The sequence below is a fragment of the Vipera berus genome, assembly GCF_964194415.1.
Source record: "Vipera berus genome assembly, chromosome: Z".
Lineage (NCBI taxonomy): Eukaryota > Metazoa > Chordata > Lepidosauria > Squamata > Viperidae > Vipera > Vipera berus.
Window position 1 is genome coordinate 96,864,793 of NC_138205.1, and position 26,754 is coordinate 96,891,546.

At 39.3% G+C, this 26,754-nt stretch overlaps 1 long non-coding RNA gene across 1 annotated transcript; it reads right to left on the minus strand.

The window, feature by feature from the left end:
* Positions 1 to 849: 849 nt before the first annotated feature.
* Positions 850 to 26,320, minus strand: LOC308676982. Its single transcript, XR_014028392.1, has 3 exons — positions 26,238 to 26,320; positions 2,146 to 2,207; positions 850 to 958 (listed from the first exon to the last, which is right to left on the minus strand). It is a non-coding gene; the product is annotated as an uncharacterized lncRNA (long non-coding RNA).
* Positions 26,321 to 26,754: the final 434 nt, after the last annotated feature.

The window sequence follows — 26,754 nt, forward strand, 5'->3', positions numbered from 1 at the left end:
TAGCAAAGAGTCTCTGCTGAAGCATTCTGTCCCATAGGCCGCAGACAAGCCGGTCTTGTAGTTGGTTCTCTAAATTTGAAAATTTGCAAAGGCCTTCCTCAGGCCCGCTATGAACTCTGAAGCTGATTCCTCAGGTTTCTGCACTCTCTAGTTGAACTTGAACCGCCAAGCCATTCAGACATCTTAGGTTTTAAATGTCCAGTTAGCTTCTTTTTGAGGTCTGCGTAGGAGACCGCTTCAATTGGTGTCGGCGCGAAAAGGTTGCTGAGCCACACATGCAGAGTAGTGTTGCGGCCTTCAGTCCTTCTTCTGTGGTCTGATTTGCCCTGAGGTAGTTCTCTACCTGGGACAAATAGGATGGCCATTCCTTTGGGTGCTTCACATCGAATTCTCGACGTTTCCCAACCTTCGGCATTCTTCTTTGCTGGTTCCTACGTTTCCTTCCAAATCCTGCTTCTAGGCTCAGGGAATGAGTCCACTGAGCACGAGGTCACTAGCGTAGCTTGCTAGCTGACCTTGAGAGGGGGGGCGTGCACTGCCTTTCCCTCGTAGACTTCAACTCTTTTTTTTAGTGAAGTAGGATCCCACCCTCGTCGCCAATGTTAAATAACGGGTTCTTTGGTGCAGGAATGAAGACGAGGTAACTGAGTACAGGGGAACTCATATTTTATTTCGTGCAGAATCTGTACTGGCAAATGGCTACAACTAGCCACAATATATAGTCTAGCCCCTAGGCGGCAGCCAATAAGTTTGAAGCAACCATTGCTGCCTAGGGATAGCCAATTATAGCGCTTGTAGCCTGGGTTGCTGGAGAGCCATTAGCTGCTTCAGCAACCCATGTGGTATTACTAATGAGCCCAGTACATGACACTCTGTGTTTATATTTTTTGTATTATTTCAAAAGTGCCTTTTTTCCTTGTGAGTCCTTCTGGGTGATGCTTTAGAGATAGTAGTTTTTCTATGAAAAAAAGTAACAACAAATTAGAGTTTTCATAAAACCATAAATTCTTTGAGATTATTTTAGCACACACTGTTTTTTATGTTGGTTTTAATGAATGGATTTAGGAGTTTTTACAAAGCATTTAGGGGAGGCTAACAACTCTAACACAGAGCTGCATTTTCCTTCCTTGGCCTTTTGTGCTATTAGTGGAGGTTACACTTCTGTTAATGGAAACAGATTGCACGTTTCATGTCAGACACTTGAAATGCTTTTTATAGGTCCTATGCTAGGATTCATACTTAGCAAATTTAAAAATGTTTCTGCATTTGGGAATTGTTGTTGAAGAATGATCTCATCACCCAACTTTATTAACTCTCTCATTTCATTTTCCACTGTAACTTGTTCCACCTCTTTGGGGCCAAACATTGTTGACAAGGACAAATTAGCTTGTCTACTTTCCTCTTTTTACATCTTCCTCAGTATTCTGCCCCCAGAGGCAATATGGGCCTATGGTTTTTGTGCAGAAAAAGCCATTTCCTCTGGCTGTTTCAAGAATTTGTAAGACTTTAGTAATGGAACTTAATGATTTTTCTTTTTTTGGAAACGACTTCCATAACACCATGAGCAAAATAGGTGTTCCAAGATGGGACTGTTGTTCCAATTACATTTTACAAGTAAAATGTAGGAAATTTAGGAAAAATGTATCTAGCCATTCAAGATTTAAAGGCTGAACTGTAAACTATATATACTTTTTCCTTACCTTATAGAATCCCAGGCATTCATCCCTTAAATATATACACAACAAGCTCCTCCCAAAAGTTATGTTCTTTATGATGTCTAATGCAATAGCATATGTTGTGTAAATTCTATTATGATGCTGAGAGACAGTGTGGTTTAGTAGTTAATCTTTGGTCAGGGAACAGGGATGCTTAAACATCCTTATCTATAGACTAATTTCTTTCTTTCAGCTGAGTCTGTCTCACACAGTTGTTCTTGCAGGGAATAAAAGATTTTCTGCTGCCCTTAGATATATGCATATACTATAATTATTATATCATGGTGCAAATGGTCTTGTTTGCCTCCCCCCCTTCTTACACTCCCATGGATATGTATGGGTAATGTTGGGAAGCAAGAAAGAAGAAGCAACTGCAGATTTAGCCTGGAGTCACTGCACAACTTCAAAAGGACTAGGACCAAACACTCACCCATCTTCCTTGGAGCCATGTATAATTGTTCCCAGGAGTAGGCTGCCAGACTGGGGAGAGTCCTGTATTAAAGGCAGAACATAATAAAGTAGTTAGCTTGAACCCTGCACATATGGGTCTCATTGTTACTGCCTGATAGATAAGGGCACAAATTTGGATAGAAGGATACTTTACCAGCCCTATTTTTTATAGTGATCACCTGCATGGTCATGTGATTAATGTAAGACATTAGAGTAGATTTGTTTGCTTGCTGTTCATGGACCACAACTAGATTTAGCATTAGATTTGGGCCTCCAGAGCTTTCAGAACCTCCCACAAATTAAAGTTTATGATCATGTTTTGTATTGGGAGGAAAGTGGATCTAAAGTGCAAATCTGATGATTTAAGCCTTCCAAAAGCATAAGATATTCATAATACCTCTTAACAAAATACTGATAGATTGAACCTTTTGTCTCTGTTTTTCTTGGAGGAAGGTTAAAACAAGACTTAAGACATTAATTTTGCCTCTTAAAAATTTCTCCAAACCCTTCCCCAAATATAAATAAGAAAAGATGCTGTCCACTTACATTGGAAATATCACAGTTATCTATCCCTTGACCCCTGCTATGGACCAATGAAGGAATTATAGGTCTACAGGCTGAAAAATGTTACCTTCCCTTCCAAAGGGAGATGAAGGTAATGAGCCTTCTGTGACTGTGAAGGCCATTATCAAATCAATAAGTAATAATGTTATCTTACAAATAAATCCCTGGCATTTGGAACTTCTAGCAAAGAATTCTTCTGGCAGAAATATGTATTTAAACCTGGGAACCATTAAAAAGTGTGGCATGACAGATGAAAAGAATGGAAAATTCTCTATCATGATGCAGTTTGATCCGTAATTTATGGGACAGGTAATCCACAATGATTGGATTGGCTCTTTGACTATGCAAAGTTTACAACTATTAGCAATTTTACTTTTGAAATTTGCTTGCTTCCATTCCTCCTTCTTGACCTCCTTCTTCATCATTTATGATCCAATTGTGTAGTGAAAAAACTCAAACAACTGTTGTCATTCAAACCCTTGTATTGTCATGTTATTTGACTTTTATGATTTGGGGGAGACATTAAACATGTGTATGGAACACTAAACAGGAGCCTTTAATAATGCTTTATGGGATTTGCAATTTGCCCTTAGGCAGCAAGGCTGTTTCAGTCTCAATTTCCAAAACAGGTTGAAGCTTCTTTTTAGTATTCCATGCCAACCAAACAGAAATTGCAGTGGCATGTAATTTGAAAAACAGTCAATGTTTCCAAAGTGCTAAAATATGAACTATTGTTAGAAAGGTTTAATCAAATATGTGTCTCTGTTGTTTCCTCTTAAATTGTAAAGTGCTGAACAATAAAAAAATTCAAAGTATCTGCAGGGTTCTTTTTAGTTTGATTTCATTCCAAATATTTTATTACATTATCAAACATATAAGATATAACCATGAAATATTGTGTTGGATTCTCCTAATCATCCTTCTCCCCCTTCTCCCTCTTACTAGAATTATCACAATAAGCCTACTTACTAGGAAATAATTACACACACACACACATACCCACACAGAAGATGAAATTTTATACATTGTTGCCTGAGAATAAATCAGAGAACAGAGAGATGAGTTTCAGAGACTGTGCCAGTAATTATGTATCATAAATAAAGAATTAGGCAATTATTTGCATTATAAGAATACAAAATATATTTTTTAATTTTAATTAATTAATCTGTTGGTATTTGAGCTGCATGGAGGCCTAGTGATAAAGATGCTTGCTTTCTATTTGGAGGGTTGATAGTTCAATCTTATATAATGGCAGATGTTTCTCTGCCATTATATTGAATGCGAACGCTGTGTAACATTAGGAAGGGCATCCAGCCAGTAAAGTCTCAGTTTTATCTAGTCGCTCTGACTCTACCCTGAATTAAGGGATTAAGGGCATAACAAGGGAGTTTTCAATCTATTGGTACACTGCTTTCTGTGTCTGACATACTTGACATACATCACTGTATCATAACTATCAGTATAATTATGGTTTATCTATTCTCTTTTAAACAAATTATATTTTATGAAAATATCTATTAAAATGATTACAATTTCCAGATTAAGGTCCAGTTCAGTCACTAAGATGGGGAAGTTTGTTATTCCTCAAGTAGCTAAATTGAGAGTTCTGGAATTCTGCAAAATTTGGAAAATACTGATCTAAATAATAAAAAAAATTGTGCATAGGCCTTTTCCTCATCAGTGTACTGCCCATCCAGCTCTATATTGTGGATTGCAGTATCTAAAAAATATGTTGTTGGCCACGGTGCCTAAGACTGATGAGTTCTACAATGTCCAGAGGCCATCAGGCTCCCAACTTTAATTTTCTCTAAATGATAATGGCTGTTTCTATTTCAAACAGAAGTGGTGGTAATGAGGAAAAAAAATTCTCCTGTTGTTACTTTCTCTCTAAGTTTCACCTTATCGCCTTCTGGACTTTTCAAAAGCATGCACTGATATCAGCTGAGCTCATTGTCTAATCTAAACCTCCACACATGGCAAGGAAAATTTCAGGAATGATACAGTTGGATTAAAAAATTTAATCCACAGACATAAATCCAAGATTCAACTGAAAGCCAAATGCATTTATCTCAAGTAAAGAAGTGGTGTGTGGCTGTGGCTGTGGGTGTACTTGTGTATTCAGTGACTTAATAATGATTAATATAATATGCAGTTTGATCCCAAGATATATTGATAATGAAGAATAACATCAATTTTTGTCAACTAGGAACCAATATTTTTCATTAGGATCAATACTTTCAATATTTGTATACCATTCATATTCTACTTTCTGCCATCAAGGCTTCTCTGTTTTGCATAGTGCCAAATAAAGCAGGTTAAAGCTGTTTCAAAAAGCTCTGTTTCTTCTTCCTCTTTACTTCCTCTTTTACACTTTGGGAGGGAGATACAAAGTTTTGGTTCTTGCACTTCTTGCAGCCTCAACCATTGTTATTTGATGCTGCTGTATCATGTCTTTGATGTTGTCTTTCCATCTTCTTCTGGGTCTGCCTCATGCTCTTTGACCTTCCATTCTTTCTATGTATGCCTTATATAGTATGAAATCCCCAGACATTCTCTCCAGATGGGCAAACCACTTTATTTATTGTCTTTGTATGTAGTTTAATATTGGTTCTATTCCAATTCTTTCTTTATAATTTCATTCCTGTTTTTATTCCTTCTAGTCACTCCAGAAGCTTTCCTAAAACATCTTGTAGTAACATACAGTATTTTCATTTATACTTTATAAGTATTCATGTTTGGCACTGGTAACATAAGGTAGGGATGAATATGCTTTGTATGAGATGCTTCTTTATATTAATTGGTACTGCCTTATGTTGTATGAGTGGGGTTAGCTGTACCAATACTTGCCTTCTCTTACTGCATTATATATTAATCTCTTCATCCATTTTTCCATCTTCAGTAAATGTGATTCCTAAATATTTGAACTCTGATACATGTTCTCTCTAAATGTTTAGGGTGTACTTTTTTCTTCCAATAACCATTGCTTCTGTTTTTCTTTACTAATTCTCATGTTATTTGCCTTACATTCTTGATTTATGGACATGAGATGTTGTTGCTGTAGTTCTTTAGCTGTACTTGTTATCAATGCCTCATCAATGTCATGCTGCTGCTTGTAGTCAGTTTGTGCGATCTTCTTGCAGCAGCTTACCAGGTGGTCCATTGTTTCTTCAGCTTCTTTGCATGGGCGGCACTTACTGTCTGTTGCTGCCTTCTCAATTTTGATTTTGTATGCATTTGTCCTTAAGGCTTGGTGTTGGTGGTATTTTTATTTTTATTTTTATTTTATTTTATTTTATTTTATTTTATTTTATTATTATTTTTTTATTTTATTTTATTTTATTTTATTTTATTTTATTTTATTTTATTTTATTTTATTTTATTTTATTTTATTTATTTTATTTTATTTTATTTTATTTTATTTTATTTTATTTTATTTTATTTTTATTTTTATTATTATTATTATTTATTATTATTATTATTATTATTATTATTATTATTATTATTATTATTATTATTATTATTATTATTATTATTATTATTATTATTTCATCTCACAGTCAGCCAGATGTTCAGACTGGATTTGGCATTTTTGTCTATCTAGTCCTTACCAAGGACCCAGGATAGGAAGATGTGGATGTTTGATGGTATTACAGATATCGTCACAGGATAGAAACTGTTCCCAATAAGGCGGCCTTTTTCAATTGACTGATGGCGAATTTGTCAATGCCAATGGTGTTCAAGTAATGTTCCAGTTGTTTTGGAATTGCATCCAAGGTGCCTATTACTATTGGTACTACCACTGCTTGCCTTTGCCACAGTCGTTCTATTTCTATTTGTAGGTCTTTGTATTTTGTTATCTTCTCTTCTATTCTCCAGGCACTGCCATGTCCACTATCCAGACTTTTTTGTCTTTCTTATCAACAGTTGTTAAGTACAGGGTGTTATGTGATAGATGCCTGTTCTGTTTGAATTCTAAAGTCCCAGAGCCATTTAACTTTTTTATTTTCTATGACTTCCTCTATTTTCTTGCTTGCAGCCAAATGATATTTCTTGCAGATCTTCCAGTGCACCATAGTTGCTACTTTGTCATTCTGCTGCTTGTAGTCAGTCTATGTGATCTTCTTGCAGCAGCTTACCGGGTGGTCCCTGTTTCTTCAGCTTCTTTGTATAGGTAGCACTTACTGTCTGTTGTGGTCTTCTTAATTCTGACTTTGTATGCATTTGTCCTTAAGGCTTGGTCTTGTGCAGCCAGAATTAGTTCCTCAGTTTCTTTCTTCAGCTTTCTTGCTCTTAGTCATTGCCAGGTCTTGTTATTATCTGCTTTCCTAGGTATTTATTTAATGTACTGTCCATGTAGTGCTTTGTCTTCCCATGCCTTCATTCTATTCTTAATTCGGTCTTTCTTGTAGGCCAGTTTGATCTCTCCAGTAATCACTAAGCTTTCCTGATATATTAACTTCAGTGCATCTTCATCATTGTCCTTCAGATATTCTTTTCCAAATCTATTTTTTCTTCTTCAATCATCTGATGTACTTGCAACATTCCACGGCCACCTATGTGCCTTGGTAGGTAGAGTCTGTCAATGTCACTATGTGGATGAAGGGCATGATTCATTGTCGTTATTTTTCTGGTCTTCCTATCCATTGCTTTTAGTTCTGCTCGAGTCCAGTCCACTATTCCAGCTGTGTATCTAATGATTGGTATTGCCCAGGTGTTGATTTCCTTGATGGCATTTCCTCCATTGAGTTTGGACTTTAAGATCTTTTTCACTGTCTTGATGAATTCACCTCTAATCTTTTTCTTGACTTCAATGTGCTTGATGTTGTCAGCTTCAAGAATATCAAGGTAATTATCCTCATCCAGATTATTAGTTATTTTGGGGGGGCATCTTGATTCCTTCATTTTTCACTATTTTTCTTTGTTTGATAGTGAGTGTGGCACATTTGTCCAAGCCAAACTCTATTGCAATATCTTGGCTATATAGGGACAGTATTGAGCAGTGATTCTATTTCAGATGAAGTTTTTCCATACGGCTTCAGATTGTCCATGTAAACTTCTGACTGAAGTTTTTGATGTTTGATAGCCATGACCTGAGTTCTTCAGTATTGGTGACAGGGAAACAGTGTAATGACAAATAGTAGTGATGATAGTGAATCTCCTTGAAATATTCCTCTCTTGATTTTAACCTCTTACCATTGACCTGCAACTGTGTCTTCCATTGTGCCATCAATTTTTGCATAAACTTTTTGATGTTTCTACTGACTCTTGTTATTTCTAGGCACTTGATTATCTAGTCATGTGGCAGAGTCGAATGCCTGTTTGTAGTCAATCCATGCTACATTCAGATTGGTCTTCCTTCTTTTGCAGTTTTCCAAGATCATTTTGTCTATTTCAAGTTTAATAATAATAATAATAATAATAATAATAATCACCACCACCACCACCATCATCATCATAAATTCCCTGTGCTTTATATTTAGGTGACCCTTTAAAAATTCTTGCTACTTCTTCAATCAATATTTCTGGTTCTATTGCTGTTGTATTGTTGTCTTACATGGTTTCTTCAAGATACTTTCCTAAGGGATTGAGGAGTTCTTTGAAATGTTCTCATCACCTTTCTATGACTTCTGATGGTTGTATTAGACTTTAGTTTAGGCTACTTTGGGTTACTTTAGTTTAGGTTATTTAAGTTCTATTAGCTCTGTTTCTGGCTCCACTTAATTTGTACATTGCTGTGAGAGTGGTATCCTTATGAGTAGGATCTTTCTTGACCTTTCTTGACTTATTTTGTCCAGTACAAATATTTTTTTAACTTGCTCCTGGAGATTGATTACATGCCACCAAATTGTTTTCAACTCCTAGTGACCACTTATTTAGATTTTCTCCTGTTCCTAGAGAGCACCTGTAAAAATAGAAGAAAATCAGAAGGAAGAGTATGAAGAAACAAAAACTATACAAATAAAAGCCAATTATATAAGCAACTCCCACAAATAAAATGTAGTTGATTTGTTTCCTTGCCCTGCTTGCTTCATCTTCCATTTATGAATCATAATATATGCTACAGTACGTTAATACTGTGCAAGCACCACCTGTTAAGTGGTCAACAATATCAGGATAAGCCACTGGCTAGCTCAGCAATATCAAGTTACACATGCAGTATGCAATTGACTAGGAACAGATTTGAGGCCAGTAGCTCTTCTAAGGCATTGTTGGCAATTCTATAGAGAGTTGATCTAGCAATTCCCATGTTTTTCCTGGCAAGTAGTGAGATCAGTAATCAAAGTGACAAAATCTTCCCCAACTTCAGGAAACCCTCATCACTGCTGGTATTCCAACTTCCAGAATTGATAGGACCTTGGGTTGAGAAAAGCTGATATACAGTGGCCTAAATCATGTGGAAGGTATGAAGTTGGGAAACACTCACATATAGTTTTCCCGATCCTAATTTATCTTCAGATAAAGGAAATACATGAATACCTTCTCTGTTGTGTCCTGTTATTTGTTATATATAAAACTATGTTTTTTGAATTATTTATCAATTTTAGGATTTCTATTCCAAGATCTTGGAAAGGTGGAAAAACCTAAAAGGTTACTTCTGGCATTTTTGCTTACCAGTTTATGAAATGACCTCATTTTACTGTATGTATTTTTGCATGTTGTATTGGCTACAATGCCTCTCTCTGGTGGAAGTGTCAAAAGGGTAGATTGATTTTAACTCTTACCAGTCCTTTGGCAGAGTAAAAGTAACAAATGGTGTCATAGCTAAAACAAGTGAAATAATATTTTTAGTCATGGTTACAGTTGGAGGCAATGTATGTAGCACTGAACCAGAAACTAAAAAGGAAACCAAAATATTCAACATTCACCCAGGATTTTGAATGATTGTTTTAACTTAGCTAAGTACATTTTTGATCACAAAACCATGACTTCTCTGCTTAACGGTTTTGGTGATTTATGGGGGTAACAAAAACAAGAGCAATCCATGCAAAAGTCAAATGAGTTATTCAAATATATTTGTTTAGCAGGGTTTTAACTTGTTATCCACAATATATTATTTATTAAGATTTTTTTAATGCAATTATGTTCTGGTATATAAATTCTTTGCTTCATTGTAAATGCTCAGCACATTGTATATTTTACACAAACACATGTATTGTTCTGTTGAAATTAAAATAGAAAGATAAAAATCACATACGTTATTAGTGCAAATATTTGTTTCCTGCACATCATCAAAGTTTAATACAATTCCTAATTTCGAAACAGAAATAGCTACAATAATGATGCCTTGAAAAATAAAACAGACTTATCGGTGAGTAAGCTGGGACAGTGGAAAGGTTATTGCTAAGCTGTATAATAATAAAATATAACAATTAGATGCAGTATTTTTTTAACTGAACCCATTTCCCATTTGATATACAGCAGGTTTTACAATGTCCACAGCTTTTTCTCTAAATTTTAATAGGCTATTTTACAAAAAATAAGCAAAAAATAGCGTTTTCAAATTACTCAAATGTCCTTATTTCATTCACGATTCTAAACAATCAGTATAATATTACTATTAAGACAGAATGAGAAGATCTAATTCTTCATTGATGATTTTATTTTCCAAGTCTCTGTACTATTATGCATATGTGTTGAAAGAGTAATGAAGCACCTCATCTGATATCAATATTATAATCAGTTATGTTGTACATAGACAACATCTAAGTTCAAAGTCCACCAATATGGCCCAGCAAAAATATATCTTTCCCATAAGCTTGTCATGCTTTATTTAGAGTTTTTCAAAACTATTTATTTTCAAAAATTGTTTTATTTTATTTTAAAAAAACCATAGTAACATAAGATAAGATAAAACCTCTGTGGCATCACAAGGCAAATTCCACGCTGCTGTTCTTACATCTGGTATCATGACATAAATATGAAAAACTGACAAGCAGATTTTAAAATCTGTATGAAAAAACTGAGCATGCAGTGTTCTTTTCTGAAGATATCAACATCTACCCTTTTCAGGACATTACTTCAGTATATTATGAATTCAATCCTTGACTTACAACCATTCATTTAGTGACTAGTGGTACTGAAAAAAGTTACTTATGACTGTTTTTACACTTAACGATTTGTAGCATGCCCATGGTCACGTGATCAAAATTGGAAAAATTTGGCAATTGGTATGTATTTATGAGAATTGCAGTGTACCGGGGTCATGTGATTGCCATACATAATCTTCCCAGACAACTTTGGACAAAGTCAGATTTGCTTAACAACCATTTTATTCACTTAACAACAACAGTGATTTGGTTAACAAGTGTGGAAGAAGCTTCTAAAATGGGTTGCAACTTGCTTAACAATTGCCTTGCTTAGCAATGGAAATTCTGGGCTCAACTGTGGTCATAAGTTGAGCAGCATCTTATAAAGTAGTAGAAATGGCAACTATCTAAGACTTCATCTTCTAGAAGCTTATTGTCCTTACAGTTAGCATCAGCATTGGAAATAAGTAGCCTTGAAATATCACCAGCCAAATGATAAAGTACAAAAATGCCAGAGAATGTAACCTATAACAGGCCCTTGTTTAGGGAACAAGCTCAAAAAACACATGTGCCTTTAAGAGGTCTTGAAAGAATTCACACCCATGGACCATTACCCTTTCCAAACACCCTGCAGTTTTAGCAGCCCAACATATGTTGCCTGTATATCACCACAACTCTTTTGACTGGAGTGCTTTTAATACCCACTTTCTCAGCTGAGCTCAAGAGTGATTTGTTTTATATGCCACATTAATCCTTCCCACATTTTCTGATGAGACAACCACCAATTCCAGTTGTGACGTGTTTCTAAAACAGAGTTATATGAATAAAGCAGCAGGATACCACGCTTTACAACTTCCCTTCAGACAAGTGACAATTAGGTAATCACAACTGGGCATTGCTGTTTAGAAACTGTTATTTGTGCCTAGCAGCCAGAATGGGTCTGTTGTAGTGATGAAGAAGATAGCCAATTATTTCCTGATTTGATCATAATTAAAACTACATAGAATTCTTTTTTAATGTATATTTTATTATTTTTTTACAGTAACAATATTTAGTATTTAATAAGCATCATGTCTGGGTTTATATGTTTAACATTAATAGTAATAAATTTCTGTTCCTACCCTTTATTCTGTTTTTCTAACCATTTATAAAAATTTTCCCATGTTTGAAAGTATTCCGAATCTTGCTTCCCCATTTTCAAAGTGAGCCTATCCATTTCTGCACAGTCCCAAATTTTCTTAATTATGTCTTCTTCAGATGGTATTTCTTCATTTTTCCAGTACTGAGCAAATGTAATTCTCACTGCTGTTAATATATGTAATATTAAGTATACACATTTCTTATCATAATTTTCTGAATTTTTACCTAAAACAAATAATTCTGGTTTATAGTCTACATGTGCTCCTATCATCTTTCTAGCCACCTATTTATTTTTGACTAATAATTCTTTGCTTTTGGCATGTCCATCAAAGATGATAATATGTACCTGGATTTTGTCTGCATTTCCAACAATTGGTAGACATATTTTTAAACATTTTTGTTAGTCTTGTAGGTGGTAAATGCCATCTATAGAACATTTTGTATAAATATTCTTTACAACAAGCTGCCCTTGTTCTTTTGTGGTTTCTTACCCGTAAGTTTTGCATTTTTCTAACTCTACATTGTGCCCAAAGTTTTTTGTCCAAGTTATCATGGTTTCTTTAACTTGTTCATCTTCCATCTTTAAATTTAACAAAAAGCTGTACAGTTTCTTAATCAATTTGTGATCTGATGACAATAGTAGCTAGTTTAATGTTGTCTGATCTTTGTAAAAACCATATATTTTTGCATCTTTCTCATATCTCATCTGCATTTTCAGATGTGGCCATTATGATAGCTCAATGCCCTGTTCTTCCAATTCTTGTCTAGTTTGTAGTTTCCCATCAGTATTCAAAATATCTTTATAAGTCACAAGTTTCTCATAATTAATTAAGTTTGGGTGTATGAACACCTGTATGGTTGAAATCCATCCTGATATTTTCATGTAAGTTCTTGATTTAACCTATTCTCATGTCAAAAGCAGTGCATTTCTTACATAGTGGTTTTGAAAGTATTTGTGAATTTTGTTCTTCCCATATCATAGGAAAGAATGCCATCCAAGTTGTAGGTGATGCCCTTCTAGGAATAATAGTCTTTTCTTTCTAAGATTTATCCATTCTTTTAACCATGTAGTGTGGCTGCTTGATAGTACATGACCCAGTCTGGTAGCCCAAAGCCTCCATTTTCTTTTGCTTCTTGCAACATTTTCAGTGTGATTCTAGCTTTTCCTTGCCAGATACATTTCAATATCAATGTATTTAATTCACCCAAAAACTTTTGTCAATTTTTATTGGTATTATTTCAAATAAAAAGAGTAATTTTGGTAAAATGTTTATTTTCACAGTCGCTATTCTTCCCAGGATTGATAGTTGTAGATTTTTCCATTTTTCCAAGTCTAGTTTTATTTGTTTTAATAATTTTACATAATTATCTTCTTTTATTGTAGCACATCTTGCTGTTAATTATATTCCCAAGTATTTAACTTTCTTAACTACTTGGAGGTCTGTTTTTACTGGTAGTTGGTTTTGTTGTTTATCTATGAGGTATTTATCTATAACTTTAGCTTTTTCTCTATTGATTTTCACTCCTGCTACTTCAATCTTTGCTAATAATTTAGGACTTGTCTCTAACGGATCTTCCAATATAAATACCAAGTCATCTGCGAATGCTTGTAGTTTGTACTTTTCATCTTTATCTCCATTCTTTTGATTTCTGTATCGTCTAACATTCCTATTCAACACCTCCAGAGTTAAGATAAGTAATAGTGGGGATAATGGACATCCTTGTCTTGTGCCTTTTTTAATATTGAAACTCTCTGTGAAATCTCCATTCACAATTATTTTAGCCATTTGTTTATGATAAATTGTTTGAATTCTATTCATAAAATTTTCTCCAAAATCCATATGGGTTAGTTGTTGAACCATAAATTGCCAACTGACATTGTCAAAGGCTTTCTATGCATTTTAAAAAATCAAAACCGTTTATTTCCCTGGGTGCGTTTCGTAATATTCCAATGTGTCTAAAATCATTCTTAAATTATTCTTTATTTGTCTCTTTGGTAAAAATCCATTTGCGTCTGAATGTATAAATTCAATCAAGAATCTCTTTAGTCTTATGCTATTATTGAAGCAAAGATTTTATAATCCATATTTAGTAGAGATATTGGTCTGTAGTTCTTTATCAGGGTCAAGTCTGAGTCTTCTTTGGGTATTAACGTAATTTTGGTATCTATCCATGTATTTGGTAATTTGGCTTTAAGTAATACCTCATTATGCACTTCTTGCATAGAATTCTTTGTAGGTTTAAGGACCAATGAGTATTGAATGCATTTGTTTAAAAGGACTTTCTTTTTTTTCCTTTCAAAAAAAGTTTAAAAAGAAATGTAAATGAGAGAATACAATCAGGCTGATAGTGTAAAGGCAGGTCCATAAAATCAGACATTTATGTCTCATACTCACATGTTTGTCGAAAAAAGAACTTTTAAAAAAATATTCAGCTCCATGACTTTTATTATGTGTTTATTTTACAGCTTTTAATTTCAAGCAGTCTCAAATATATATGGACTGAGTCAATATATTCATTGCTGTACAGTAATTATAGTTTTCCCATGTAAGCATAATGTTAATTTTATTAACATGTATGTATTATGCTCTTTTTAAGTGCAGAAGTAGGTAAAAGACTAAAATTAAACATATGCTGTCCTATCCTATAAAAGATAATTTACAAGTTTAATAGTTGGAACAGGACTATAACTTTAAGGAGAATTACTCTCAAATACAAGTTTTTAATTCTTGAATAAAAATCAAGTATCATATAACAAGCCCTTCACTATCCTCTCTCTAGACAAGATAAAGAAAAGAAACTAGACAGTCATGGCTTTTTTAAAAATTACAAAATATGGTTTTCCTCAACTGAGGAAACCTAATCATCTTTGTTGCTCTTTCTAGAGTAGTCTCAACATCTTTTTTTACATCCTGGTGACCAAAACTGGATGCAGTATTCCAAGTGTGGCCTTACCAAGGCATTGTTAAGTGGCATTAACGCTTCACGTGATCTTGATTCTATCCCTCTGTTAATGCAGCCTAGAATGTGTGTTGGCTTTTTTGGCAGCTGCCACATAGAGCTGACTCATATTTAAGTGATCATCCACTAGGACTCCAAGATCCCACTCACAGTTATTATTATTGAGCCAGGATCATCTTCTTTCCTGTTTGTGATAAGAGCATTTCATGTGTATATCACAGGAAAAAAATACTGTTCCAGATATTGTATGTACTGCAGAAGAGATTTTCAATTAATACTATGCTGAACTCTTAGTCTTCCTATGTAACCCCCCCCCAAAAAAAAAACAACCTAGGAATCTTGTTTTTCTACTTCATTCTGTGTCTCTCCAGAAATGGCTTTGTGCTCCTGTTGCTCTCACTCAGCAACTCAGCCTATTTCCTTCTGGCTCAGCTGCAGTGTAGTTAGAGCACCTAAGGGAGTAGTTTCATTTCCTGACATATTGTGAATCGATGGAGCTTGTGGACAGGCCATCTCCATTGTTGAAACCCTAATTCTATCTACCTCATAGCTATTAAGCTGCAACCATATACATAATGCTTTTAAGGGAAGAGGGGGCATTTATTAATTAGCAAAAGTTTAAAAAAATGATGGTGGTTATTAATGAGGTACTACCGAAAGGGTTACAGAGTGCTTTGTCATTTCAAAACCTCCATTGCTGCAATAGGATTGTCTATGCATTCTTCTGGCAGCATCACTGTGTCTGGGGCATCTTCAGGCTCTCTCTGCTTTCATCATTCTGAACTCCACTCTGTGGAGGACTGTGTGACATTGCAATAGATGTAGAAAAAGGGGGCAGGGTTTGCAAGGCACCAGTCAGATGTTGTTTGCATCACTCTTCCCTTCCTCTTGTCTTCCTGATGGCGCTGCTATCTTTGTCTACTGAACTGCCTATATTTTTCAATCTGAAAAATGGCTCACGAGAGGAACTCTCTTCTCGTGTTTTCCTTTGGATTTTAATATGAACAGACAGAAAAAAGTTAATAACTTCAAACCTTCAAGGGAACTATAAATACTTTCACACAGTCCTTTGTCACTTCATAGCTATGCTACCTTCTACAGCTTCCTCTTCCAACAGCATGTGGTAAAAAACCATCCACGGCAATCTTTTTACCATCAAATTGTAGAAGAAAAACGGGGGGGGGGGGAAATGTGGAAGGAATATTCTCCAAGCACACCACAGAAAATATGACACCCTCCAAAGACTATTTCTGGCCATAAACAATATATTAAACCAAAAAGGAAAGATGCCCATTTTGAATTAGATACTGCATGCTAAAGAAATAAGAAGAAATAAAATATTGTAAGCATATATTAACAAGGGACTTTGAGGTGTTTAAAGGCCAAATAGATGATGAACTCTCTCAATGCATCTTAATTTACATCCTTTATTTCCAAATCTTTCCTGAGAGTGTGCACTTAATGGGCATATACCACATTACACTACTTCCAAATAAGATGACCCAATCATGTGAGCAGTCCCAGAGTTTGAACTAATATTTTAAAAAAAACTTCCCAGAAATGGCAAATTCTGTAATACAGAAAATCTGAATGCAACAGAAGAGGTCTTGCTGCGTTGCTCAGTAGAAACCACTTGGTTTGACAAGTTCAGGAACATTTTGTACTGACAGGGATAACAGGATCTGCAATTTAGGCAGGAAAGGGGATAGTTGCTCTCGTAATCAGGGTTATCATTTCCAATTAACCATTTTTAGTTTTCTCTACTTTTAAACTCTGGTGGGAAGTTTCTCACAAATTTATTAATTTGTTAATTTGTTAAATTTATTTGCTGCTTGTCTCGCTGTGGTGCTACTCTGGCTGGCTTACAACATAAAACAAAAAAAGGTAAAAAATGTAAACATAATAGTAAAGGAATACAACAATAAAAACGAAATTCAATGGTGAAAAAAGTAAGGTTCTATATTTAGGCAAGAAAAAACAAATTTACAGGTATAGTATAGGGGTACCTTGCTCAATAGTAGTAACTGTGAGAGGGATCTCGAAGTCCTAGTGGACAATCAGTTAAAGATGAACCAGCAGTGTGCTGCAGCTACCAAAAAAGCCAACACAGTGCTAGGCTGCATTAAGAGAAGGATAGAATCTGTGAGAGTCCTCACAAGGCCAATGGTTCGTTGAGGCGCTTCCAAGCAAAAGGCAGCACACAGGGATGCAATCAGGTGAAAGCTTTATTTAAATATAAGGCAAAGAAAAAGAGTTCCATGGCATGGAGGCATCCATGCCTGGATTGAGCCCCTGGATCACTCCCAAAGGGAGCTAGATCAAGAGCTAAAGAGCAGCCCCTGTGCAGGGGTTTTTATAGGGATTCCCAACCCCTCCCTTACCAATGAGAGTGAGGGGGCCGGAGGGCCATTAACTCTCTCCAATGGGGCTGCAGGGGCCAGAGGCCCCTGACCCACCAGTGGGAGCAAAGGTGCCTCTTTGCTCCCCAGCCAATGACAGGGACCGGTGAGTGTATGTGAGGGGGCGAGCAGGTGTCATAGACATACAGATGCATTGTACACGTTCACAAGACCAAACACAAACGCTTACACAGAAGGTTGTGCCGGTCAATGGGTACAGGTTTGGTGAACAGGTCAGCTATCTGGTCAGTTGTACTACAATGTTTGACATATATGAATCCCATTCTGGCAAGCTGCCTGACATTTTTATAGTGGATGTCTATGTAACGGGACCTAGAGCCCACCGCGTATGCCCCTGAGATTCCAATTGCGGCTGTATTATCTTCTTGAATTTGGATGGGTAGAGGAGGAGGTGCCCAGATGCTCATTACCAGAGCATCAAACCAAATCAAATCATTGGCCGTGTCTGACAGACTGGCATATTCCGCCTTGGCCGTGGAGCAAGAAACAATTTTTTGCTGCCTAACATGCCAATGGATAGGACAGCCATTCAGCAATATGAGGAAACCAGAGGTGCTCCGTCTACTCTTGGTGTCACCAGTTCAGTCTGCGTCCGAGTAAGTGGAGAGCTGGGCCGGCTTCCCCTTTTCTGGCTCCAGAACAAAGAGAGCATTGGCCGTGCCCCTGAGGTACCTAAGTACCCTCTTAACAGCAGTCCAGTGGAATTCCTTTGGGTGTTCCACATGCCTGGACAATAGATTCACAGCTAAAGCTATGTCAGGCCTGCTCCAATTGCTAATATATAGCAAGGAGCCAATCACAGATCTGTAAAACTTATTATCTGTGAACTCAGGACTGTCCTTGTGAGTGTGACTGTAATAGTCACTTTGTATCGGGCTACGTGTTGGGTTAGATTCTGCCATTTTGCATCTGGCCAACAACTCCTCAATCTTTTCTTTCTGAGATAGGGCGAACCCCTTCTAAGTGGCCAAGACGTGCACACCTAAGTACCTGTCAACCCGCCCTTGAGCTTTCTCAGGCTTGCTATCTCCTGCTCCATCGCGAGCTGCCATTTCTCCTGTTCTTCAATGGGCAGCTCCTGGATGTCAGAGAAGGACTTTGGGGTGACCACGACACTGTTGACAGACGCGATGTACCCAATGTCGATTCTCTTTGGCGGGACCCCTTTGTTGGACCGCTTTGACCTCCTGACCTACTGCCACTCACCACCCTTTTCTTCTGCGGGTTCCTCGTCAGCTGGCCATTCACAACCGGGATGTGAAGGCCCTCAGTCCCAGGTGCTGGGTATCACAGGCCTCTGAGGCATCGCTGGAGGCGAAGAGTCAGGCGAAGGTGGCGTGTCTTCCCCCTCGGGACTGGATGGCTTATTCTCCCCATCTGGACCAGGTGGGCTGACTTCTTCATCTTGTTCCTCGCTCTCGTTGGTGGCAGAGTCTGTGGTCATTTCAGGTGGTGTCGTGGTCAGTGCGTCTTTGCTGGGTCAGTTGAAATATGAGCCCAGATCATTTGAATGGATCTGGGTCCAATTGGAGTCCTCTTTGAAGGAGGCAGATCGGGAAGTCACAGTCCTGCCCCCCTCTCCCAGGAACTGGTAGGCCTTGGAGCCAGGAGCATAGCCCAAGAACCTCAGTCTCTGGGAGACAGATCTCTCCTTCTTCCGCAGCTGCTTGGGGATGTGCACCCAAGCGTAGGAGCCAAATACATGAAAGTGTCCCAGACTTGGCTTCCTACCGTGGACCAGGAAATATGGGGTCTGGTCCACAACGCTGCTCCAGGTGTGATTTAAGGTGTAATTGGCATAATGCAGTGCCTCCGCCCAGTATGATTCCGTGACCCCAGTGTCCGCAATCAGACTACACACCATAGTCTGCAGGATTCCATTTATTTTCTCTGCCACGCCATACTGAGCAGGAGTGAAGGGCACTGTAAGAAAATGGCAGATTCCCTTACACCTTACCCAGTCCTGGAATTTTCGGGACATGAACTCAGCCCCGCAGTCACTCTGCAGCTGTGCGATCTTGGTCTTGTGCTGAGTCAAAGGCTTCGGATTTTTCTGTGAGGGTATACACATGGCCGTACTGGGAGAAATCGTCGACGGCAGTGAGGAAATACTGCCTTTTCCCTAGGGACAGTGTGAAAGGCCCAACCAAATCAATATGGACTAATTGGTACGGGTATTGAGTCTTATGCAGTGACACCTTAGGGATGGGGGCAGCCTTCCTCTTTGCCCTCTTACAGATGGCACAGTCCAGAAACACCTCACAATCCTTGAGGTGGACCCCCTCAGCAAATTCTCCCATCCTTTTAACCATGGGGAAGCTCGCATGACCTAATCTTTGATGTAAAAGATGGGCACACTTATCATGGAGCGGCCTCCCCACTGACACCCTCTTGGCTTTGGTTGCCTTGAGCAGTGCCGGCACCTTAGGCTCCTTTTTGGGCTTACCTGCCTGAGGCTCGGGTTTCTTTCCCACACTGGCCTTGAAAAGCTGTGGGGCTCGCTGAGGCGGCTTGGGTGCAACTGCTTCGGCCTTGCGCTCCTTAGACAGCCTTGGGGCTGGCTGTGGGGCCTTTCTCTCTTTCTGTGCACAGGCCCCTTCTGAGGTGGCACCCGGTGGGCTGTCCTCTGTGGCTGGGCCCTCAGGGGAGAAGTATGGCAAACCATTTACGATGGTAACACTCCCAATGACCTTCTGGTCCCGAGTGACATGACCTACCCCCTTACAAAATAATACCTCCACCCTGCCATCATCACATAACTTAATTATGCTCAACAGATTGTTAGCAATGGATGGAGCATGCAATACTCCCTCAACATTTCCCAGCCCCGATACAGAGACAGTGCCCTCCCCAACAACCAAAGTCTTATCACCGTTGGCAACCTTGACAGAGGAGTTAATCCTCTTCAACCTTTTAAACCCTTGCTTCATGTTGGCAATATGGGATGAAGCTCCAGAGTCCAGTAACCATAGGCCAGTGGGGCCACCAGCCTTTGTGGCGGGGGTGAGAGTATGAGTACATATAAAATTGCCCTTAGCACCACCTTTGCCCCCGCCACACCCCCTTCTCTGCCCCCTGCCCCTTCCTTGATTGGAACCACGGTTGGGGCCTTGCTGCTGATGGGGGCAGTCCTTCTTCAGATGCTCCTTAGAGCCACAGATGAAACACTTAAGTAGAGCATTGACCTGCTCTGAGTTGTGGTGTCTCCTGCTGGCGCACTGAGTGGTGGCTCTGGCATATTCTCCTGCATCTCTATGCCTCCTGTCCTCCTCGTTGAGCCTCCCTGTGAGGTAGGACAGAGTCATGGCTTCCTTCCTGGTCCCCTCCAGCGAAACAATGAAATTGCCCCAGCTTTTGTCCAGAGATGCCAGAATAACAGCAATCATGATTGCTTCAGTTACAGGGTAGTCCCTGAGCATCAGTTCTGCCCTGAGCGCCTTCAGTTTTCCCAGGTGCTCTGCCATGCTAGCCCCAAACCTCAGCTTGGTGTTATAAAACTCAGACGTGAGCCTGATGGTGGAGCCCAGGCTGTCGCTGTTGAATAAGCTATATAACAAGCCCCAAACTTCGCCAGCTGTGAGCCCATCTGGAATGCTAGGGAACAATTTAGCATCCAGTGGTATATGCTTTCCTATGATACCATTCTTCTTGGGGCTCCCAGGGAAGAGGTGGGGGGTCCAAAATCATTTCTAGAGTCCCTTCCTTTAAGAGACAAACCTGCACTTCCTTATTCCAGCTGCTAAAATTTTCCCCTCCAAGATTCAATTTTTCAAAATTATTTGGAAGAGGAGAAGCAGATGCAGAGGTCTGGGAATAAAGGAAATTTTCCCGAGATCTTTGCTCATTTCTGTATCTCTGTGAACTTTCCATTGAGGTGAATGGAAGAGGGATCCTCTGCTGGCAAATGTTGGTATTTTTCTCTCTTTTTCAGATGGCCCTGACTGAGCATGCTCAGCTCATTTCAGCCCAGGAGGCGGAGGGAGCGGATGTCTCTCTCTCTGCCTCTGGGCCAGGCACATGCCTAGGCCTGCAGGTCAGGTCCTGGGCCCGAAGACTGTCGGAGGCCCTCTGGAGGCATGGGGGGCAGCTGGGGGGCTCCGGACTGGACACCCCCCCAGAATCAGGCTCCTGGGGGTAGCAAGGGAGGCTGGCTAACTCCGATGTCGAGGCCGCAGTCATTGTGGCCTCCAGGGCCGCAACCAGGACCTGGATGGCTGCTCTAATCTCTGCTGTAGCAGGCGCAGCTGGGCAGGCTTCGAGGCTTGCATAGGCCTCGAGGCTTTCTGGTGGGGGGGCCGGGTTGCTGTGCCTCGAGGCCTAGCTGAGGCGTACCAAGCCTTGCTGGGGTAGGTGGCCTGGGGGCTGCCATTTTGCATTCGGTTGGCCCTGGGAGTTGCAGGTCAGTTTGGCGGGAAATTTCCCGCCAAAAGCTCCGGGGCCCCGGGGTCCCTCAGGGTGGCCAGTGCCATGTTAGGGGGCTTCCTGGGTGCTGGGGAAGGACTTACACGGTGTCCAGAGGCCCCCTGTGCTGGTATCCCTTGTGGAGAGGCTTGTGGCGTCCTTCACGCTGCAAGGAGCATTCGGAGCAGCTCCCTGCATTCCCGGTCAGTCAGCTGGTCTACGCTGGGGGTGGTTCCAGGCCGCTTCTCCGGTGTCTGGGCAGTCTTGGGTGGACTGCAGGCCTTCCATGCTTCCCTCGGTGGCTTGCGGTTGTAGGGAGGTCCCTGGCGCTCCTCTGGGGGCATAGAGGTCATCCGAGTCCTCACCTGGATCGAAGCTTGCGTCAGGGGCTGGATGCAGGGCTGCCATCCTTGATTGAAGACTCCTAGTCACAATCGGGGATCTCCTACCACCCATCTCAGAGGGGTTCTTGCTGGAAACTCCAGGCATCTTGCTTCTGCTGCTGGCTTGGAAGGGTTGCCTCAAACCATCGACCTCTGCTACCAATTTGTGAGAGTCCTCACAAGGCCAATGGTTCGTTGCGGTGCTTCCAAGCAAAAGGCAGCACGCAGGGATGCAATCAGGTGAAAGCTTTATTTAAATATAAAGCAAAGAAAAAGAGTTCCATGGCATGGAGGCATCCATGCCTGGATTGAGCCCCTGGATCACTCCCAAAGGGAGCTAGATCAAGAGCTAAAGAGCAGCCCCTGTGCAGGGGTTTTTATAGGGATTCCCAACCCCTCCCTTACCAATGAGCGTGAGGGGGCCGGAGGGCCATTAACTCTCTCCAATGGGGCTGCAGGGGCCGAAGGCCCCTGACCCACCAGTGGGAGCAAAGGTGCCTCTTTGCTCCAATCTGGTGACCTTTTAAGGAACTGCCATGGCTGGCACAAAAACATCTAACAGAATCAAGATCACGTGAAGTATTAATACCACTTTACAATGCCTTGGTAAGGCCACACCTGGAATACTGCATCCAGATTTGGTCACCACGATGTAAAAAATATGTTGAGACCCTAGAAAGAGTACAGAGAAGAGCAAAAAAGATGATTAGGGGACTGGAGGCTAAAACATATTAGGAACGGTTGCTGGAATTGAGTATGTCTAGTTTAATGAAGAGAAGGATGAGGGAGGACATGATAGCAGTGTTTGAATATCTCAGGGGCTGCCACAAATAAGAAGAGGGAATTAAACTGTTCTCCAAAGCACCTGAAGGCAGGACAAGAAGCAACGGATGGAAACAAACCAAAGAGAGAAGCAACCTAGAACTAATAAGAAATTTCCTGACAGTTAGAACAATTAATCAGTGGAACAACTTGCCTTCAGAAGCTGTGAATGCTCCAATACGGGAAATTTTTAAGAGACTGGATAGTCATTTTTCTGAAATGGTATAGGGTTTCCTGTCTGAGCAGGGGGTTGGACTAGATGACCTCCAAGGTCCCTTCCAACTATATTATTATTATTATTATTATTATTATTATTATTATTATTATTATTATTATTATTAAACTTTTATTCATAAAACATGAAACTCAGGCAACTGAACACTCAAATTGACTGGCACTAATGGTTGACACAGGTTGCTACCAGCATCCTAGGTATCAACCAGGTAGCTCCTTAACATGTAAGATGTTCCGAGTAGCTCAGTTTTTTGTAGCTTTGCTGGAGTTATTGCAGAAAGCTGAAATCTCTTTATATATTTTGCAAAGTTTTTGGACATAGTTCCCAGTGCCCTGATGACAATGGGTATGACTGTTACACGTTTCATCCATAATTGCGCAGTTTCGATGGCCAGGTTGCGGTATTTCATAATTTTTCCCAGTTCTTTTTCTTTGACCCTGGTATCTCCTGGTACAGCAGTATCAATCAACTGTATGCTTCGGTTGTCTATGACTGCGATATCTGGCATGTTGTGTTCCAAGTGGTGATCTGTCTGTATTTGGAGATCTTTACCCTCTCATTCTTGACAACTTTTTCCACCCTATGTTCCCACGACTTTTCGGACACAAGCAAGTCGTATTTTTTACACAATGCCCAGTGGATTAGTTGTTGTTGTTGTTGTTATTTTGTTATTATTATTATTATTATTATTATTATTATTATTATTATTATTATTATTATTATTATTATTAAATAACAGAAGTACAATAATATGAAATTAAAGAAGATGGGTGGAGGGGCAGTAGGAAGTGCAGGGAGGAGATAAGATCAGCTAATTAGTCCAATAGCCACCTTTAGTTATGTAGTTGCCTCTTGGGACCCTAGACCAACCAATTATGTCTTCAGGACTGTGTTTTCTATATTTTTTCCTTTAATAAATCTGCTACATATCTTAAGTACTTTTTGTATTAAACCCTTGACTAAGAAGTAATGGCTGAATGGACTGATTTCCACATCCATGACCTAGGATCCCAGGTTTGTGCAGATTCTTGTCTTACTAACTATATTTCTCAACTTTGGAAATGTTAACTCAGAATTGTGAGAGTTGAAGTTCACACATCTTAAAATTGCTAAGGTGGGAAACACTGCCTAAGCATAACAATTGTCTGCTTCCTGTCCCCCTCACAAATCACATTTGGCAATGTTTCAGTCTCAAGAAAACTCAAATCTGCATGCCAACATTCCAGATAAATGAGTAGCTTTTAAGGAAAATGATGCTCCTTTTCAAAGCTTGACATTTTAGGAAAAAGAATAGTACAAGATCAGAACTGGAACCTTTAACAATATTTCCACACCTTAGGTATTACAAACAGCACAATGGTCTATGAGTGAATACATCTGGGATTATTTTCAAGTTGTTCTTAGGAAAATATTTAAAAACAGGGCTCAGTTTGGGGACTGGATCTATAAGGAGTTCATCCATCTTGGCCTATTTCCAGATCTGCCTCAAGGATTTCCCTGATATTTTATGGTGTTCAGCTATTTTGTTTTGCATGCCCTTATTCTTACTTTTTTTCTGCTATGGACATGTCTTATATACGGAAATTGTCTTGAGAATGTTGTTTCCTTGGCAAGATTTTTCAGAAGTGGCTTGCCATTGCTTCCTTTCTAGGGTTGAAAGAGAATGATCAGCCAAGTCAGCTTGCTTTTTGCCTAAAATGGGACTAGAACTCACAGTTTCCTGAACTCATGAATTCATCAACAGATGGGACTAGAACTCACAGTTTCTAGCCTGATGCCTTAACCACTAGATGAAACTTCTCATTAGCAGCAAGCTTTTGAGTTGGGAATACTTTATTTTAATTTTCAAATCTGTTTTGTAGCATTCATGTCCCAAAAATAGTTAAGAGTGAAAATGGCAGCATACAGTAGCAGTAGAAAAACATTTTAATTAAATCACTATTATTTAAATATCAGGTAACACTCACTTCAATCAAAAAATGAAAAAGGTCTTGTAAAATGGACTCCCTTATTTATATTTTTATTTTCATAGTTACCAAAACTAAGCAAACTATAAAAATGCTTTGTCCATATTAATGTATTTGCTCTGAAGACAGCAATTCTTGGCCTAGAGCATGGGTAGGCAACCTAAAACACTCAGAGAGCCACTTGAACCCATTTTCCACCAAAAAGAAAATACTGGGAGCCGCAAAACACTTTTTGACATCTAAAATGAAGATAACACTGCATATATTGTTTTTTACCTTTATGCTATGTATAAAAAAACTATAGGGTGCTGCATTTATGAAATCAATGAACTGCTACAAAGAAAACAAATTTTTATTTCTGCATGCAACAAAAGCATTTGAACTCCAAAAAAAAAAAAAAGACGCCGGGTCGAAGGTTACTTTCAAATACAATACTCAAATGTCTATTTTAGTCCTCCTCATATTTATGAAATAAAAAGCCGGTGCAAACTATAAAAACTACAAACAGAAAAATAGAAAAGAAAAAAAATGCGGGGGGAGGGGAGGGGGAGAAAAGGACAGGAGAAAGAGGGAAAAAAAAACCTTTTTCCTTCATCCCAACAGGTAAAAACAATTTTAGTAGCTTATTTACCATCTTCAAATACAGCATAATTATCTCCATACCTCACCTCTTAATTTTAAAAAACATCAAAATATTTCATTAAACGTTCTTTACTAAAAGTCCAGTAAGGACAACCACATATTTTCATATTTTCTCTCCCCCCCTCCCTCTCTCCCTCTCTCTCCTTGTCTTCCTTTCTCCCTCTCCCTCTCTCTCTCCCTCTCTCTTTCTGCCCTTGGTCTGCCAGTCCTCTTCCCCCACTCAGTGTTTGTGTGTTATCTGTGTGTGTGACTGAGAGACAGACATAGAGAGATAGTCACTTGAGCTTCCTCTCTCTCTCTCTCTCTCTCTCCCTCCCTCCCTCCCTCTCTCTCTTCCTGCCCTTGGTCTGCCAGTTGTCTTCTCCCACTCAGTGTGTGTGTGTGTGTGAGTGAGAGACAAAGAGAGACAGAGAGACAGAGAGAGGCACTTGTGCTTCCCTTCTCTCCCTCTCTCTCCTCCTTTTTCTCTCCCTCCCTCTCCCCCCTCCCTCTCTCCGATCTTCTGCTCACCTGGCTAGCTGGCTTCACACTGTTCTGAACAAGCTGACATACATTCTTACTGGGCTGGCTCTCCTGAGAGCTGCTGCTTGCTGTTTCCTACTTCCTGTGGAGATGCAGCAAAGGGAGGAGCCCTGCCCAATAAACTTGTCAGCTTCTTGGAGAACAGTGTGAGTTACACAGAGAGAGAGAGAGAGAGAGAGGGGGGGGGAGGGAGAGAGAAGGGAAGCACAAGTGCCTCTCTCTCTCTCTCTGCAAACTGGGAGCCAGAGGTTGCCGACCTGTGGTTTAGGAGATTATATTAATCTAATCATTAACATGTTAACATTATGTAAATTTTCTACTGCTGAGTGAGTCATTGATGGACAAAGCGTGAATTCACATTCTGTCTTTTTTATATGACTTTATTTTCTTACTTTAGTTTCTTTCCCATCTATTTTCTCTAGTTAAAGTGGGTGAAATGGGAAGTGGGTGGATAAGTTTATATGAGATATGTAAACTTTAGAAAGGAAGGGAAGATATTTTAGGA